The sequence below is a fragment of the Leucopleurus acutus genome (genome assembly GCF_964270905.1).
Source record: "Leucopleurus acutus genome assembly, chromosome: 2".
Classification (NCBI taxonomy): Eukaryota; Metazoa; Chordata; class Mammalia; order Artiodactyla; family Delphinidae; genus Leucopleurus; species Leucopleurus acutus.
Window position 1 is genome coordinate 64532614 of NC_139143.1, and position 21246 is coordinate 64553859.

Consider the following 21246-nt stretch of genomic DNA (forward strand, 5'->3'; position numbering starts at 1 on the left):
GGAAATATATAAAATAAAATCTAGAAGGAAAGATGCTTAAAGTGGTGATGAACTTATATTTATAGGTGACTTTTTAATTTCTTCATGCTTTTATGTACTTTCTAAATTTTATTCTATAATCAGGAGAAAAAGAGAGTTTGAAATATTAGGAAAAGGGAACATTTCCAGGATGGCATTGCAAGGGCACCCAAAAATCTGCTCCTCCATAAAAGCGATGAGACTTTGGGGGGAAAATGTTAAAATCAAATTTTTTGGAACTTTGGAAATTAACCAAAGTTGTACAATAATCAGAGGGGCATTTATTAAAAAAAACAACAACAACAACAACAGCTGAATCTCAGTAAGAACAGTGAGCTTTGTGACATTTTAACTTATTCTATTCCCATGGCCCTCTCCACAGCTCCAAGCTAGCCTTGAAATCCAGCAACCCTAGAAGCATGGTAGCTGTGAGAACCAGCAGCCCAGCAACCACTGGAGGGAGAAGAATGGTTTTGAAGTTCCCCAGAAAGCCCCAACCCCAGAGAATCATCATTATTTGACCTGTATGGCAATTCCTCGGAAAAGTCCTATTCACAAGGTTTGTTGTTTTTTGACCTCAGAGCTCACTCCTTAACAAAAGTCCTATCCTCAGGGCATTTGCTGAAAGCAATCTGGTAATTGTTTATCATTGAAGTGGCCTGTGGCAGTGATACCAGCTGGGGCAAACAAGATGCTGGTCAGAAAATCTGGGGAATTAAATCTCTATAGGGGGCTTTAAAAATCTCCAACATGTTCCTGGGGGTCTAGAAGGATGCTCACATTTGAGGACGATGTGCATACCTAAGAAAGATATGAAAAAGGCTCTAATACCTCACCTGTCCAAACTAGAAGATCTGCACAAGCAGGAAGAAAGGGCTAAGGCAGAGTCATAAACTTTCAGAGTGTTGAAGGCCTGTCCCAACACACACAAAGAACCTCACAGTAAAGTGTAGGAGACTTATTGATTCAAGGAATTTAAGGACATTTTCACCAAAATCTTAGCTGATCATTAAGCTAAATAAATAGATATACATCAATTACTTCACACAACAAAGGATACAGACTTTATAGAATTCATCCAGGAAAGTTAATAAGCAAATAGCAGGGGAAAAAAAAAAAGGAACAACAAGAACAACAACAACAAAAAACTAGGGAAGAGGGGAGTCTGATTTCCAGAATTGTCACATTATATTATTTTTAATGTCCAATATTCACCAAAAAAAAAAAAAATGCAAAGAAACAGTAAAGTATGGCCTGAACACCCAAAAACAGCAGTCAATAGAAAACATTCTTAAGAAAGCCCAGGAATTCCCTGGGGGTCAGTGACTAGGAATCAGTGCTTTCACTGCTGTGGGCCCAGGTTCAATCCCCAGTTGGGAAACTAAGATCCCACAAGCTATGTGGTGCAGCCAAAGAAATAAAGAAAGAAAGAAAGAAAGCCCAGATATTAGATTTAGTAGACAAAAACTTTAAGTAAGCTGTTTTAAATATGTTCAAAAATTAATGGAAACCATATCTGAAAAACTAAAGGAGACTGTAAATGATTGTCAACCAAATAGGAAATATCAGTAAAGATATAGAAAGTATGCGGGGGGTGGGGGGGATAAAATAGAAATTCAAGAATTAAAAAGTACAATAATAAAAATAAAATCTTTAATAGAGGGGCTTAACAGAAGATTTGAAATGACAGCAAAAAGAATCTACAAATTTGAGATAGGTAAATTGAGATTGAAATTCAGGTATTCAGTTTGAAGAACAGAAACAAAAAAGCATGAAGAAAAATGGACACAGTCTAGGAGTTCTGTGGGACACCATAAATTATACCAGCGTACATATAATGGGAGTCCCAGAAGGAGAGGATAGAGAGAAAAAGACATAAAGAATACTTGAGAAATAATGACTGAAAACTTCTTGAATTTGATGAAAAACATTTATTAGCACACTAAAAATGTTCAACAAATTCCAACTAGGATAAACTCAGAGATACACATCTATGCCTATCATAGGCATACTATAAAAAGACAGAGAGAATCTCAAAAGCAGCAAGAAAAATAAAAGCCTCATCACAACCAAGGTATCTGCAATGAGATTAATAGCTGACTTTTCAACAGAAACTTTTATGGAAGTCAAAAAGTGGTGAGACAACATATTCAAAGTGCTGAAAGAAAAAGACTCTCAAACAAGAATTTCATATCCAACAAAACTTTCCTTCAAAAAATAAATGAGAAAATAAGATATTTTCAGAAAGCAAAAACTGAGAGAATTAATTGCTATCAGATCTATACTATAAGGAATAACAAAGGTAGTCCTTCAGGCTGACTTAAAGGACACTAGACAGTAACTCGATTCACACAAAGAATTAAAGAACATAAGTAAACTTAAGTATATAGGTAAATATAAATAGCAATATAAATGTATTTTTGTTTGTAATTTTTGTTTTCTCCTATCTGCTTCAAAAGACAATTGCATAAAGCAGTAATTATTAAATTGAGAGGTGGGCTAATGATATATAAAGATGTAATTTGTACAATAACAGTACAAAGGAGGGTGGAGGGAATGAAGCAAGTTTGAACAAGATTGTTTTAAGTTAAGATATTAATTGTAAGCCTCAGGGAAACCTCTATAAAAACAATATGAAAATATATAATCAAGAGAAAACGAGGAATTAAAATGGTACACTAAAAAATAACATATAAAAAACAAATAGCGGGCTTCCCTGGTGGCGCAGTGGTTGAGAGACCGCCTGCTGATGCAGGGGACACGGGTTCATGCCCCGGTCAGGGAAGATCCCACATGCAGCGGAGCGGCTGGGCCTGTGAGCCATGGCCGCTGAGCCTGCACGTCCGGAGCCTGTGCTCCACAGCGGGAGAGGCCACAACAGTGAGAGGCCCGTGTACCGCAAAAAAAAAAAAAAAAAAAAAAAAAATAGCAAAAGGACAGATGTAAATCTTACTTTATAAGTAGTTATAGTGAAGGTAAATGGATTAAACATTCAATTGAAAGGTGGATACTGAAAAAATTGATTAAAAAAACAAAAACATGACCCAGCTATATGTAGTAAACAAGAGACACATTTTAGATTAAAATACATAAATAGGTTGAAAGTAAAGGCATGAGAAAAGATATACCATGCAAACAGTAACCAAAAGAGAGCTGGAGTGCTATACTAATGTCAGACAAAATGTATCCTGTAAAAAAAAAAAAAAGGACTTTTTATAATAATAAGGGTCAATCCATCAGGAAGGTGTAACAATTAAAAACATCAATGCATCTAATGACGGAATACAATAGGAAAAATATAACACAAAAACTGAGAATTGAAGGGAGAAATAGAAAATTCAACAATAGTAGTTGAAGGCTTCAATACCACCTTTTCAGTAATGGATATAGCAATAAGACAGAAGAACAACAATTAATTAGAAGGCTTGAATAAAACTATAAACCAAGTAGATCAATCAGACATCTATAGGATACTCCTCCCTCCACCCTGCCATCAACAGCAGAATACATATTTTTCTCAAATTCATATGCAACAGTCTACAGGATATACCACAATATAGGTCATAAAACAAATGTCAATAACTTCAACAGGTTGAAATTATACAAAGTATGTTTTCATACCATAAAGGAATAAAAATAGAAATCAATAACAGAAGGAGATTTGAGAAAATGACAATACATGGGAATTAAACAATGATTTTCTAAATAATTAATAGGTCAATCACAAAGTCAATTTGAAAATACTTTGAGATGGAATGATAATGAAACACAACATACCAACATTTATGGGATGAAGCTGAAGTAGTGCCTGCTGGAAATTAATAGTTGTAAATACCTATGTTAAAAAAGAAGAAATCTTTCCCTAATCTAACCTTCCATCTTAAGAAACTAGGGGAAAAAAGAGAAAATTAGATGCAAAGCAAACAGAAGAAACAAAATGGTAAGGATTAGAATGAAAATAAATGAAATACAGAATGGGAAAATTCAATGAAACCCAAAGCTGGTTCTTTGAAAAGACCAACAAAATTGACAAACAATTAGCTAGACTGACAAAGGAAAAAAAAAGACAATACTAAATCAGGAATTAAAAAGAAAACATCACTGCCAACTTTACAAAAATAAAAGGATTCTAAGGGATTACTGGGAACAACTGTACACCTACACACTAAATAACTTAAATGAAATGAACAAATTCTTAGAAAGATACAAACTACAGAGAGTGACTCAAAGAGAAATTGAAAATCTGAATGTACTATATCAAGTAACGGTACCAAATTAGTAATTTAAAAACTTCTCTCCACAAAAAAGCCCATGTTCAGAGGGCTTCACTGCTGAAATCTATAAAAGTTTTAAGAAATAATTAATACCAATCATTCATAAATACTTCCAAGAGACAGAAAAGAAGGGAGCACTTTCCAAATTATTGTATGAGGCCCATGTTACACTAAAACAAAAACCAGACAAATATGTCACTAGAAAAGAAGACCAATATCCCTCAGTAATACAGAATCAAAAATACTCAGCATAATACTAGCAAACCAAATCCAGCAACAAATAAAAAGAATTACACACCACAGCAATGTTGGATCTATCCAGGAATGCAAGGTTGGTTTAGCATAGAAAAAAATCAATGTAATACATCATATTAATAGAATATAAGACAAAAGCCAGATGATCATCTCAATTGATGCAAAAAAAAATTGAAAAATCCAACATCCATTCATATTCAAAACATTCAATATACTATGCATAGAAGAGATGTTTCTAGATCTGATAAAGGCCACCTATGAAAAACCCACAGGTTACATTTTAACAGTGAAAGGATGAACGCTTTACCCCTGTGATCTGGAACAAAAAATATCTGCTCTCACCAATTCTATCCTACAGTACACTAGAGGTTCTATCAAGGCAATTGAGAAAGAAAAAGAAATAACAGAAATCCAGATTGGAAAGGAAGAAGTAAATCTATCTCTATTTGCAGATTATATAATATTGTATATAGATAATCCTAAAGAGTCCCTGAAAAAGCTATTAAAATGTATAAACAAATTCAGAAAACTTGTAAGAGACAAAATAAATCTGTGAAAATCAATTGAATTTTTATACACTAACAATAAACAATCTGAAAAACAAATTAGAAATAATTTCATTTATAATAGCATCAAAAACAAAACATTAGGAATATATTTAACAGAAGAAGTGTAAGACTTTTACACTGACAATACAAAACATTGTTGAAAAATATTTTTAAAAGACATAAATAAATGGAAAAACAACCCATGTTAATGGATTGGAAAACTTAATATTGTTGAGATGGAGATAATCCCTACTAATCTACAGATTGAACACAATGCCTATCATATCAAACACAGTTTTGGAAGCATGAATTAACAAATTGATTCAAGAAATTCATGTGGAGGGCTTCCCTGATGGCGCAGTGGTTGAGAGTCCACCTGCCGATGCAGTGGACACAGGTTCATGCCCCGGTCCAGGAGGATTCCACATGCCGCAGAGCAACTAGGCCTGTGAGCCATGGCCACTGAGCCTGCGTGTCCGGAGCCTGTGCTCCGCGATGGGAGAGGCCACAACAGTGAGAGGCCCGTGTACCGCAAAAAAAAAAAAAAAAAAAGAAAAGAAAAGAAATTCACGTGGAAATAAAAATAAATCAGAATAGACAATTATCAAAAACTATCCTCAAAAAGAAAAAGGCAAAGAAGAACAAAGTTTGAGGACTCATGTTTCACAATTTCAAAACTTACTACAAAGCTACAGTAACCAAGACAGTGTATTGGCATTAGGATAATAGGGGTTCCAAGAAGAGAAAAGAGAGGAAAGGAGATCAAAAGTGTATTTGAAGAAATTATGACTGAACATTTCTCAAACCTAATGAAGGAAACAGATATCCAGGTACAGAAAACACAGAGGGTCCCAAACAAGATGAATAAAAACAGAACCACCCAAGACATATTATAATTAAAATGGCAAAAGTTAAAAATAGAGAGAGGATTCTAAAGGCAGCAAGAGAAAAACAAAAAGTCAGTTACAAGGGAATCTCCATAAGACTATCAGCTGATTTCTCTGCAGAAACTATGCAGTCCTTTTCAGATTTTGATATATTCAAAGTCCTGAAAGTGAAAACCCTGCAACCTAGGATCCTCTACCCAGCAAGATTATCATTTAGAATAGGAGAGAGAAAAAATTTCTCAAGAAAAAAAACTGTAAAAGAATTCAGCAGGGCTTCCCTGGTGGCGCAGTGGTTGGGAGTCCGCCTGCCGATGCAGGGGACATGGGTTCGTGCCCCAGTCCTGGAAGATCCCACATGCTGTGGAGCGGCTGGGCCCATGAGCCATGGCCGCTGAGCCTGCGCATCCAGAGCCTGTGCTCCGCGACTGGAGAGGCCACAACAGTGAGAGGCCTACGTACCGAAAAAAAAAAAAAGAATTCAGCAATACTAAACTTAACCTAAAAGAAATATTGAAAGGTCTTTTCTAAATAGAAAAGAAGCAAGAATCTATATGAAAGGGAAAATCATAATAGGAAAGGCAACCATACAAAAGGATTGAAGATCACTTAAATAAGCCAGTATAAAGATTTAAAACAATAAAAAAATTTGTAAAAGTGACTATAACTACAATTAACAGCAAAAGAATAAACAGGAAGATGTAAAATAGGACATCAAAATCAGAAAATGTGGGGGAGAGGAGGAGAAAAATGTAGATTTTTTGTGTGTTTGAACCTGTATGACCATCCATTTAAAGCAAGTAGATATAGTTATGCGTGAACCATACTTGAACTCCTGGGTAACCACAAATCAAAAACATAAAATAGATTAACACAGAAAAAAAGAAAGGAACTCAAGCATACTACAAAAGAAAACCATCACACTACAAAAGGAAAAACAAAAAGAAGAAATGAGCAAAGAAGAACTACAAAAACAACTGGAAAACAAGGTTTAAAATGGCAATAAGTACATACCTATCAATAATTACTTTAAATTGCAATGAACTAACTGCTCTAATCAAAAGACAGAGTGGCAGACTATATTAAAAACAAAACAAAACAAGAACCTACAATACGCTGCCTACAAGAAACTCACTCAGCATGAAAGACACACACAGACTGAAAGTAAGGGCTTGGAAAAAGATATTTCATGTAAATGGAAATAACATGAAAGCAGGGGTAGCAATACTCACATCAGACAAAATAGACTTTAAAACAAAGGCCATAAAGATAGAAAAAAAGGACATTATACAATGGTAAAGGGATCAGTCAACAAGACGATATTACACTCATTAACATACATGGCACCCAATAAGGAACACCTAAATATATAAAACATATTAATAGACATAAAGGGAGAAATCGACAGGAATACAATAATAGAAGACTAGCACCCTACTGACATCAATGGACATATCATCCAGACAGAAAATCAGTAATGCAACAGAAGTCCTAAATAACACAATAGACCAGTTGGACTTAGTTGATATCTATGGTCAACAACATACAAAAAAACAGACTACACATTCTTTTCAAGCATGCATGGAATATTTTCTAGGATAGACCCATACTAGGTCACAAAACAAGGTTCAACAAATTTAAGAGGATACACATTTTTTCAAGCATCTTTTCTGACCACAATGGTATGAAACTAGAAATCAACCACATAAAGAAAAATGGGAAAAGAACAAACACAGAGAGACCAAATAACACACTAAAAAAAAAAAAAAAAGAGTCAATGATGAAATCAAAGAATAAATCAGAAAATCAGAGGTAAATGAAAATGAAAACATAACCTTACAGAATCTATGGGATGCAGCAAAAGCAGTTCTAAGAGGGAAGTACATAGCAAGAAATAAGAAAAATCTCAATTTCTAATCCAAGAAACAAGAAAAATCTCAAATAATCAACCTAACCTACCACCTAAAAGAAAGAGAAGAAGAAGAATGCACAAAACACAAAGTCATCAGACGGAAGGAAATAATAAAGACAATTTAAAAAATTAAAAAGCAGAGATCAAAAAATAATAGAAAAGATCAATAAAACCAAGAGTTGGTTTTTGAAAAGATAAACAAAATTGACAAACCTCTAGCCAAGCTTACCAAGAAGAAAACAGAAAGGACCCAAATAAACAAAATAAGAAATGAAAGAGGAGAAATAACAATTGATACTACAGAAATACAAAAAATCATAACAGAATACTATGAACAGTTATATGCCAACACATTGGACAACCTAGAAGAAATGGACAAATTTCTAGAAACATACAGCCTGCCAAAACTGAGTCAATGAGAAACAGACAATTTGAATAGACTGATCACTAGAAATGAAATATACTCTGTAATTAAAACACAAACAAAGAGCAAACAAACAAAAACTTCCATCAAACAAAAGTCAAGGACTGGATGGCCTCAATGGAGAATTCTACCAAACATACAAAGAAGAACTTACACACATTCATTTCAAACTATTTCAAAAAACTGAAGAGGAGGAAACACTCCAAAATTCATTCTGTGAAGCTACCATCACCCTAGTACCCAAACCAGACAAAGACACTACAAAAAAAAAGAAAATTACAAGCCAATATATTTGATGAATATAGATGTGAAAATCCTAAACAAAATATTAGCAAACCAAATCCAACAATACATAAAAAGGATCATATACCATGATCAAGTTGGATTCATTCCAGGGATGCAAGGATAGTTCAACATACACAAATCAATCAATGGGATATACCATATTAACAAAAGGAAAGGAAAAAAACACACAATCACCTCAATAGACACAGAAAAAGCATTTGACAAAAGTCAACATCCATTTATGATAAAAACTGTCACCAAAGTGGGTATAAAGAGGACATATCTGAACATAATTAAAGATATTTATGACAAACCCACAGCCAACATAATACTCAACAGTAAAATGTTGAAACCTTCCCACTAAATTCAGGAAAAAGACAAGGATGCCCCCTCTCACCACTTCTAGCCAACATAATATTAGAAATCAGCCACAGCAATCAGACAAAAAGAGAGAAAGGAAGGAAGGAAGGGAGGGAGGGAGGGAGGGAGGAAGAAAAGTTATACAAATTGAAAGAGAAGAGGTAAAACTTATTATTTGCAGATTACATAATACCACACATAGAAAACCCTAAAGACGCCATCAGAGAACTACTAGAGCTTAACAATGAATTTGGTATAGTTTCAGGATACAAAATTAATATAGAGAAATATGTTGCACTTCTATACACTAACAACAAATTCTCAGAAAGAGAAATTAAGGAAACAATCCCATTTACCACTGCATCAAAAAGAATAAAATATCTAGGAATAAACTTACCTAAGGAGGTAAAAGACCTGTACCCAGACAACTATAACACAATGATGAAAGGAATTGAAGATGACACAAACAGATGGAAAGATATACCATGTTCTCAGATTAGAAGAATTAATATTATTAAAATGACTATGCTACCCAAGACTAACTACCCAAAGCAATCTGAAGAGTCAATGCAATCCCTATCAAAATACCAAGGGCATTTTCACAGAACTAGAATAATTTTAAAATTTGTATAAAAAGACAAAAGAGGTTGGATAGCCAAAACAATACTGAGAAAAAAGAACAAAGGTGGAGGAATCACACTCCCTGACTTCAGACTATACTTCAAAATTACAGGAATCAAAACAGTATGGTACTGGCATAAAAACAGACACATAGATCAATGGAACAAAATAGAGAGCTCAGAAATAAACCCATGCACTTATGGTCAACTAATCTACAACAAAGGAGGCAAAAATACACAATGGAGAAAAGATAGTCTCTTCAATAAGTGGTGTTGGGAAAATTGGACAGCTACATACATGTAAAACAATGAAATTAGAACATTCTTTAACATATACAAAAATAAACTCAAAATGGATTAAAGACCTAAATGTAAAACCAGAAACCATAAAACTCCTAGAAGAAAACATAAGCAGAACACTCCTTGACATAAATTGTAGTAATATTTTTTTGGAACTATCTCCTAAAGCAAAGGAAATAAAAGCAAAAATAAACACATGGGACCTAATTAGGCTTAAAAGCTTTTGCACAGCAAAGTAAACCATCAACAAAATGAAAAGACAGGGCTTCCCTGGTGGCACAGTGGTTGAGAGTCCGCCTGCCAATGCAGGGGACACGGGTTTGTGCCCCAGTCCGGGAAGATCCCACATGCTGCAGAGTGGCTAGGCCCATGAGCCATGGCTGCTGAGCCTGCACATCCGGAGCCTGTGCTCCGCAACGGGAGAGGTCACAACAGTGAGAGGCCCGCATACCGCAAAAAAAAAAAAAAAAAAAATGAAAAGACAACCTACTGAATAGGAGAAAATATTTGCAAATGATAAGACCAGTATGGGGTTGATACCTAAAATATATAAACAGTTCATACAACTCAACATCAAAAATAAACAAACAACCTGATTACAAAATGGGTAGAAGAATTAAATAGACATTTTTCCAAAGAGGGCATGTAAATGGCCAGCAGAACACAACAAATGTTGGTGAGGATGCGGAGAAAAGGGAACACTCATACACTGTTGGTGGGAATGTAAATTAGTGCAGCCACTGTGAAAAGCAGTAGGGAGGTTTCTAAAAAAACTTAAAATAGAACTACTATATGACCCAGCAATTCCACTCCTGGGTATATATCTGAAAAAAAGCAAAAACACTAATTCAAAAAGATACATCCACCCCAATGTTCATAGCATCATTATTTAGATTTCCATCAACAGAAGAATGAATAAAGAAGATGTGAGACACACACACACACACACACACACACACACACACACACACACAATGGAATACTACTCAGCTATAAAAAAGAGTAAAATTTTGCCATTTGCAACAACATGGATGGACTTGGAGGGTATTATGCTAAGTGAAATAAGATAGACAGAGAAAGACAAATACTGTATGATATCACTTATATGTGGAATCTAAAAAATAAAACAAACTATTGAATATAACAAAAAGGATACAGCCTCACAGATGTAGACAACAAACTAGTGATTAGCAGTGGGGAGAGGGAAGTGGGGAGGGGCAAGATAGGGGTAGTGCATAAAGAGGTACAAACTATTATGTATAAAATAAATAAGCTACAACATAGGGAATATAGCCAATATTTTGTAGTAACTATAAATGGAATATAACCTTTAAAAATTGTGAATCTATATGTTGTACACCTGTAACATGTAATACTGTACAACTATACTTCAATTTAAAAAATTAAATTAAATCAAATAGAAAAAACCCCAGCAATTCCTAAGAATTTAAAAACAGAAGCCAATTTTACTAATTGCTTATTGTTTGTGAAAGTAATTATCTTAAGTGACTTAAGAACACAATTTTTTAAATATAAATCCATTTTTGGAATACATTCTGAAGACAAATAAATGTACAAAGAATCCAAAAAAAAGTCTACAGATAATAAATGCTAGAGAGAGTGTAGAGAAAAGGGAACCCTTGTGTATTGTTGGTGGGGATGTAAATTGGTGGAGCCACTATGGAAACCAGTATGAAGCTTCCTTAAAAATTAAAAATAGACCTACCATGTGATTCAGTGATCCCACCCCTGAGTATATATCCAGAAAAGACAAAAACTCCAATTTAAAAAGATACATACACCCCAACGTTCATAGCAGCACTATGTACAAAATAGCCAAGGCATGGAAACAACCCAAGTGCCCATGAACTGATGACTGGCTTAAGAAGATGTGATACATATATACACACACACACACAATGGAATAGTACTCCGCCATAAAGTAGAATGAAATATTGCCATTTACAGCAACATGGATGAACCAAGAGAATATTATATTTAGTGAAGTTAGAGAAAGACGAAAGTCACTTATATATGGAACCTAAAAAAATAATACAAATGAGTCCATATACAAAACAGAAACAGGCTCACAGACATAGCAAACAAACTTATGGTTACCAAAGGGGAAAGGGGGGGAGATAAAGTAGGCATATGGAATTAACAGATACAAACCACTATATGTAAAATAGATAAGAAACAAGGATTTACCGTACAGCACAGGGAACTATATTCAATATCTTATAATAACCAATAATGGAAAATAGTCTGAAAAAAATATATATATAACTGAATCATTTTGCTGTATACCTGAAACTAATATAATATTGTAAATCAACTACACTTCAATTAAAAGAAAAAAAACGAGGGACTTCCCTGGTGGTCCAGTGGATAAGATTCCATACTTCCACTGCAGGGGGCATGGGATCAATCCCTGGATGGGGAACTAAGATCCTGCATGCCGTGTGGCATGGCCAAAAATTAAAAAAAAAAAAAAAAACCCAGTGAGATAACATCTCATTCCCACTAGGATGACTAAAAGCAAAAGGACAGAAAGTAACAAGTGTCAGCAAGAATGTGGAGAAATTGGAACTCTCACTCATGGCTAGTGAGATTCTAAAATGGTTCAGTCATTTTGGAAAACTGTTTGGCGGTTCCTCAGAATATTAAACACAGAATTACACATGGCCCAACAATTTTATTCCTAATTACATACACAAGAGAAATGAAAACATATGTTCTCATAAAAACTTGTATAAGAATGTTCCTAGCACCATTATTCATTATAGCCAAAAAAGTGAAAACAACACATATGTGTATTACTGATGGATAGACAAAATGTCATTTATCTGTGCAATGGAATATTATTCAGCAGAAGAAATGAAGTACTGATACATGCTATAACGTGGATGAACCTTAAGAACATAATGCTAAGTGAAAGAAGCCAGGCACAAAAGACCATATATTGTATGATTCCACTTACACAAAATGTCTAGAATAGGCAAATTTATAGGAACTGAAAAGAGATGTGTGGTTTCCAGGGACTAGGGACAGGGGAGAATGGGGAATGACTGCTAATGGGTAATTTCTTTGGGGAGGGGTGATAAAAATGTTCTTGAATTAGACAGTTTTGATTGTTGCACAACTCTGTAACTATACTAAAAACCACTGAATTATATACTTTAAAAGGGTGAGACTTATGGTGTGTAAATATCACTTTAAAACTGTTATTAAAAAAAATATTAGGGGGGCTTCCCTGGTGGCGCAGTGGTTGAGAGTCCGCCTGCCGATGCAGAGGACACGGGTTCGTGCCCCAGTCCGGGAAGATCCCACCTGCCGCGGAGCGGCTGGGCCTGTGAGCCATGGCCACTGAGCCTGTGTGTCCAGAGCCTGTGCTCCAAAAATTAGGAAAGACGTAACAGGCAAAAATGCCCACACTTCACTCTCCCCCACCCAGTCCCCTGCATTCCCCTGCGCTCCCTCCTATTCACACTTCTTTGCTCTCCCCATCTGTGCTTTCCTTCCTCTCTCTCTGACCTGTCCCTTCCATCTCACTCACTCACTCCCCTGGAATTTGTGGTCTGGCTCAGACTGGGATTAGAAGGTCCCCTGCTGCACACCCTTGCTTGGCATATGACGACTGCATTGATGGGAGGAGTAATGAACAACCCAAGGAGTTAAGGAGTGATAGTGCCAGGGAATCTACAATGAACAGTGTTCTCTCTGTGGCCCCTTGGGGCTTTCTATTCAGCTAAGAGAGGAAAGGTCTTTCTATTCCCCTCCTTCTGGGACTTCCTAACCCACAAGTTAACTTCAAGGTAACCTTTCAACCTAGACTTCCTTATTCCTGGGCTCCCTCTTCCTCTCTCCAGCCCCCCATTTCAATCCCCCCTTCTCCCCAAACCTCTCCTCTCCCCTTCACCCTTTCCCACCACCTTTCTCCATCTTCTAACTCTAGCAGCTTTCCTTGAAACCACTTCTCTGCCCCATTTACCACCCCCCATCCATTCCCAGGGTCTCTGCTGCTGCATCCCCAGGGCCCAGCCTCCCACATCTGGTCACAGAGCAAGAATATATAGGCCATCTGAGCCATGTGGTAGTCTCTCAAAGAATTAAAGTTCATCATCAAATTTCCCTGCAAGATATAAAATCGATAAAAGGGTATGGATACAATGGATATAATGGATAACATGCATTGTTAGCTCCTGCAGACTGAAATATCTTTATTGCTCGCACACTCCTCATCTTCCTCCTAATGCCCTCAAGCTAATATGAGCAGTATCTAACAAGGGAAGAAGGAAGGTCAAGCTTTTGCTTCTCCGGTAAGTGAATAAAAGAGGTAGATAAATCCTCTTAAGAGCTTAAAAGTTTGTTAAGCAGAAGAAATTAACTGAGACCATGAAAGTGAACATTTTGCAGCATTACAGACCACACTCATACCCACAAATATTCTCTAATGATTAGTATTACTATACATTTTCTCCCCTGTGGGTGACCTTCCCTCCTACAATTATGAGGATTTCCTACAAACTGATCAAATTGATTGACTGGGTTAGACAGTTCTAACCCAATTTCTCTTCACCTCCCTTCAGAGGTGGGGCTGTCTGACACTTCACATTCCCAGTCTCTAGGCTCCCAGGGAGCCCTGGAAGTAAACCCACATGGCTCAGTTAGGCTCAGAGATGGAAAGAACAGACAAGTTGGCATCAAACCAACAACAGAAGGGGCTTCAACACTTCCTCGCTCCCACTGCCCTAGGGCTGGCAGCAGGGCCAGCTTTACAGCTTTACTGTGAAGTTGCAGAGAGCCATGTGCTTGGTTTAATGCTCTGATGTTGCTGTCTTGAAATTCTTAATGACTTTTGAACAAGGGGTCGTGAATTTTCATTTTGCACCGAGCCCTAAAATTATGTAGGCAGTCCTGGCAGGCAGTTACCCATGAGAAGAGTGGACATGTGCTAAGTCAGCTTTGGTCATCTTTTCCTTCCCTTCCTGTCTGGCAACCAGTTTCCCTGGTCTTCTGCTCCTGACATGGGGGATAGAAAGGGAAAATGTAAGGGAGAATTGAAAAGGATTATTTTTCCCAAGTACATAAGTAATTGGTTCAGGGTCATTATTCTGCACTTCCCTAGGAAAGATGAAGGTTTTTCAGGTTTTCTTTTTAAGGAGGGAAGAGACAATCATGTAAGATGCAAGGACATGTGTGTTTGTGTGTGTGTGTGTGTGTGATGTGATGTGTGTACATGTATGAAAGAAGTAGCATTTACTGTGTGCCAGACCCCCCTTGCATCAGGAAATGTATGTAAATCATCTCATTCATTCCTCAGAACAAACTATGAAGTAAATACCACTATTATCACAACTTACAGATGGAGTAAATGATGCTTAGAAGGATTAAATAACTTGCCCGAGATCACACTGCAGGCGAGGAGCACAGCTGGGCTGACTGTAGATCCAGTCTAACTGTGAATCCCATGTGCTCCATCACTAGGCTGTGCAGCCTGGGCTGCAGGGTAGTTTGCATGTGATTTCCATGGGAAATAGTCATCAAGTGCTGATGATGTGCCAAGCATTTTGTGTCTATGAACTCACTTAATCCTTGCACTATTCTGTGAGTAATGCTTTTATCCAGATGAGGAAACTGAGGCAGAGAGAGGTTAAGTAAACTGTCAAAGATCACACAGCTAGGAAGTGCTGGAAACGGATTTTTTAAATCACACTTTCTGGCTCTCGATTCTGAACTTTTAACCACTACCTTATTCTGCCTCAACGTAGGAGAAATTACCTAATAGAAAATAACCCAAGTTCTCTCCTGATCATAAAGAAGTATGGAAAAATTACCAGATTCTTCACTTAAAATCAGCCCTTTTCCTAAATTCACTAAGGGATATAGTATTCTGACATGAGAATGTCCTGATGTATTTCCCAGGACCCACCACTCAGAGGCTGACAATCAGCCTACCTCCCCCCACAAACAGTTGCCATGTCTTTATCTCACTAATTCCCCTCCAGAATTCCTGTACTATTCCATGAAGATATGCCTTTTTCCCTTCTCCCTCAGTCTTCAAGGGTCTCTTAGCAGCAATACTTGGCTCTGTTAATATAAGAGACACAAGAAAATGGGTATCCAGCCCACATATGTTGATGGCCATCTCCTAACTTCCTGCCACCAAGCCATACCACACTTCCTCAGCCTGGAACCTGCTCAGCTAGAACAGGTCCAGCTTACTCAGAACAAGAGCCTGGAGGAACAGTGGCCAACAGGAGAATTTCCAGATGAATAAGATGACCTTCAGGTCCTCCTGTGTTTTCTCAGCCCACCCTCTCTACTTAGTCTTTTCTTCAGCGAGCACCTTTTTAAACAAGAAAACAGTGTTGATTTCTCTCCCCAGAGTAGCCACAGTGGAGGAAACCACACACTGACCTATACATAGAGAAGACCTTGACATATGTGGTTTTGAAATGCACTAGTTAAGCAGGGGTTGGGTCACTAATCTTAGCAGTATCGCTGGATTACTTCACTGGTTCTTCATGCAAGCTCTAGAGATAGGAGGGGTTTTTCCCTGACAGGCTGTGGAGGAGAAAGAAGAATGAGGAAGGGGAATTACTTGTGACATTAACCTTCCCACTCTATCAGATGATTTGGTAAAATAATTTCAAAGAACACCGCTCAATAATATTAAGAGTTCTGATGCCCAGAATGGACTGAACTGCTATAATGTAGTATTCAAAAACAAGGTTGGATTACTTTTCCTACAAAACACCTAGAGTATGCCTAAAGAAGTTTCTTGATAAGTATCTGAATTAGTACCGACTTGTATTTGTTTGTATTAATTTCATAGATGGACTTTTTCTCCCTACCTCCCCAGCTAGACTATAAGCTCCTTAAGGGGAGGAACACTTTCATAATTCTGTTGCACAGTTAGTTACACATTTCACAATTCTGAGCATATTACAGAAATCCACAATCAAAAATATCCAAGAAAAATCTAGGAGAAATAGATTTCACTAAGAGAACATCCTTCCTTGAAGCACTTGGGATAACAGAACTTTTTCAGATTTCCAGGGGTACAAACTATTAGTTTCCTAAGCTATCTTGAGATGTGACAATGCTGTGTTTGGGGTTTACTATAAGAAAAGGAAATCACATTAGGTTCTTCAAATCAGACATTTAACTGTATATGAATTATAAGTGAATAAAGAAATTTAAGTATGTGTACCCTTTAAAAGGAAATATCACCCAGAGAAACTTGGATTTGGCAAAGTTCTGTTCTCTTGAGGTGTACTCTACATCCTTGGGACCTAAATGAATTTAAAAGAAGTAAACGTTAACTCTCACATCCTACATTTTTATAAAATTATAAACTCTGGGCTTCTCTGGTGGCGCAGTGGTCGAGAGTCCGCCTGCCGATGCAGGGGACACGGGTTCGTGCCCCGGTCCGGGAAGATCCCACATGCTGCGGAGCGCCTGGACCCGTAGCCATGGCCGCTGAGCCTGCGCGTCCGGGGCCTGTGCTCCGCAACGGGAGAGGCCACAACAGTGAGAGGCCCGCGTACCGCAAAAAAAAAAAAAAAAAAATTATAAACTCTTACATTTGCATACAATTTTCTATTTTTCAAAGTGTTTTCATATCCATTATAAAATTTGAGTTCATGGGGAATTCCCTGGCAGTCCAGTGGTTAGGACTCCATGATTCCACTGCAGGGGGTACAGGTTTGATCCCTGGTCAGGGAACTAAGGTCCTACAAGCTGCATGGCATGGCCAAATAAATAAATAAAAATAAAATAATTTAAATTGAATAAAATTTTTAAAAATAAAATAAAATTTGAGTTCATGTTGATCCAATGGCTAGGGCAAGGAAACACACATCCAGAGAAATTAACTTGCCAAATGTCAGAAAGTTCAGGGAAACTAGGATAAAAAACCCAGAGGGCTTCTAGGTGAGTATTTTTCCTCCATGGTCATCCACTTCATTGACAAGCATTCTTTTATGCAACCTGTTGACAATAATGCTTTGAGTACGAATTTCAATATTTAATAGTTTACAAAGCGCATACATCATTTCATTGTACATTCCAAAGTATAACTGTGTTAGTTCATTCTTATTGCATTAATCTCCCCAGATTCCAATGCATCTTATTTCTTTTCTTCTTATTCTTGACTGCAGTTCACAATAACTTCTAATTTACCATCTCCCACCTTACTTATAATTTCTATTTTCTGGCTTTGTGTTTCAGTAAGTTCTTTGTTTTTACTCAAGTTATCTTCCACTTGTTTAGACCAATCTGAGTGTGGGATATGTGTGTTTCTATGTGTATGTGGTGTTTGCGTGTGTGTGACTTGATAGCTATCTAGGTTTTTTAATTTGGTTTTGGCTTATTTATGTTTCTCTTCTTACAAAAATATGGATTCTTTTGTTTTCAAATAGTATGAACACATTTTGCATTAGATTTTCATGACCCAAGGAGCTTTTTTTTTTAATGGTTCTGTCTTAGTTTGGGTTACGTGGAAGCAGAAGCACTTAGGTACAGGTAGTTTATTTGAGAAGTGATCCCAGGGAAAGTGAGGGAAATAAGACAAGAAAAGGAGAAAAGCCAATATAGAACGTGTTAACAAGTGGGTTATCATTGTGAGCACCTGGGGCTGATCTCCCCTGAGGACTTGCTGAGTAAACATGTAATGCATCTCAGGATCATACCCCTTTCCCTAGACACATACACACATGCATGTGCACGCGCACGCATGCACACACACACCCCTCTAGGTAGCACTTGTTTGCTGTGAAAATGAGCTCAGAGATAAGGAACAAGGCCAAAGTCAGGAATCCAGATGGTGCTCATAGTTGTCAAAGAAGAAGTTCCAGTATGAGCTAATAGGTATAAAGAAAACTTTACCAGAACTGGAACATATCTGCTTCTTCCCTCAAAGCCTAAATGTCTCACATGGCGATAGAAATACTCAATGTTGTTTTATGACTCATGAACAGAAATCTGCCCATTCTCAGACTCAATCTTCAAGTGGTAAGCCAAAATCAAGATCAAAGAATTATTAAGAACTACTTAAAGCCAAACCAAGTGCAATACCATTTAAAAATAAACTCACGGTACAGAGGAGGAGCTTCAAGATGGCAGAAGAGTAAGACGCGGGGATCACCTTCCTCCCCACAAATACATCAGAAATACATCTACATGTGGAACAACTCCTACAGAACACCTACTAAACGCTGGCAGAAGACCTCAGACCTCCCAAAAGGCAAGAAACTCCCCACGTACCTGGGTAGGGCAAAAGAAAAAAGAATAAACAGAGACAAAAGGATAGGGACGGGACCTGCACCAGTGGGAGGGAGCCGTGAAGGAGGAAAGGTTTCCACACACTAGGAAGCCCTTTTGCGGGCGGAGACTGCGGGTGGCGAAGGGCAGGGAAGCTTCGGAGCTGTGGAGGAGAGCGCAGCAATAGGGGTGCAGAAGGCAAAGCGGAGAGATTCCCACACAGAGGATCGGTGCCGACCGGCACTCACCAGCCCGAGAGGTTTCTCTGCTCACCCGCCGGGGCGGGCGGGGCTGGGAGCTGAGGCTCAGGCTTCAGTGGATCACAGGGAGAGGACTGGGGTTGGCAGCGTGAACACAGCCTGAACACAGCCATAGTGCACCACGGCTAGCCAAGAGGCAGTCCGGGGAAAACTCTGGAGCTGCCTAAGAGAAGAGACGTTTTCTTGCCTCTTTGTTTCCTGGTGCATGAGGAGAGGGGATTAAGAGTGCCGCTTAAAGGAGCTCCAGAGACGGGCGCGAGCCGCAGCCAAAAGCACGAACCCCAGAGACAGGCATGAGATGCTAAGGCTGCTGCTGCAGCCACCAAGAAGCCTGTGTGCGAGCACAGGTCACTATCCACACCTCCCCTCCCGGGAGCCTGTGCAGCCCACCACTGCCAGGGTCCCATGATCCAGGGACAACTTCCCCTGGAGAACACACAGCGCGCCTCAGGCTGCTACAACGCCCCGCCAGCCTCTACCGCCACAGGCTCACCCCGCACTCCGTGCCCCTCCCTCCCTCCGGCCTGAGTGAGCCAGAGCCCCCGAATCAACTGCTCCTTTAACCCAGTCCTGTCTGAGCGAAGAACAGATGCCCTTCGGCGACCTACACGCAGAGGTGGGGCCAAATCCAAAGCTGAACCCCGGGAGCTGTGTGAACAAAGAAGAGAAAGGGAAATTTCTCCCAGCAGCCTCAGGAGCAGGGGATTAAATCTCCACAATCAACTTGATGTACCCTGCATCTGTGGAATACATGAATAGACAACGAATCATCGCAAATTGAGGAGTGGACTTTGGCAGCAACGATTATATATTTCTCCCCTTTTTGTGAGTGTGTATGTGTACGCTTCTGTGTGTGATTTTGTCTGTAAAGCTTTGCTTTTACCATTTATCCTAGGGTTCTGTCTGTCCTTTTTTTTTTTTTTACTTAAAAAAATATTTTTTTCTTAACACTTATTTTTTATTTTAATTATTTTATTTTATTTTATTTATCTTCTTTCTTTCTTTCTTTTCTTTCTCCCTTTTATTCTGAGCCATGTGGAGGAGAGGTTCTTAGTGCTCCAGCCAGGCGTCAGGGCTGTGCCACTGAGGTAGGAGAGCCAAGTTCAGGACACTGGTCCACAAGAGACCTCCCAGCTCCACGTAATATCAAACGGTGAAAATGTCCCAGAGATTTACATCTCAACACCAAGACCCAGCTCCACTCAGTGACCAGCAAGCTACAGTGCAGGACACCCTATGCCAAACAATTACCAAGACAGGAACACCACACCATCCATTAGCACAGAGGCTGCCTAAAATCATAATAAGGCCACAGACACCACAAAACACACCACCAGACATGGACCTGCACACCAGAAAGACAAGATCCAGCTTCATCCACCAGAACACAGGCACTAGGCTCCTCCACCAGGAAGACTACACAACCCACTGAACCAACCTTAGCCACTGGGGGCAGACACCAAAAACACAGAAACTACGAACCTGCAGCCTGTGAAAAGGAGACCCTAAACACAGTAAGTTAAGCAAAATGAGAAGACAGAGAAACACACAGCAGATGAAGGAGCAATGCAAAAACCCACCAGACGTAACAAATGAAGAGGAAATAGGCAGTCTACCTTAAAAAAACTTCCAAATAATGAGAGTAAAGATGATCCAAAATCTTGGAAACAGAGTGGAGAAAATACAAGAAACGTTTAACAAGGACCTAGAAGAACTAAACAGCAAACAAACAGAGATGAACACCACAGAGATGAAATTAACAATTCTCTAGAAGGAATCAATAGCAGAATAACTGAAGCAGAAGAACAGATAAGTGACCTGGAAGATAAAATAATGGAA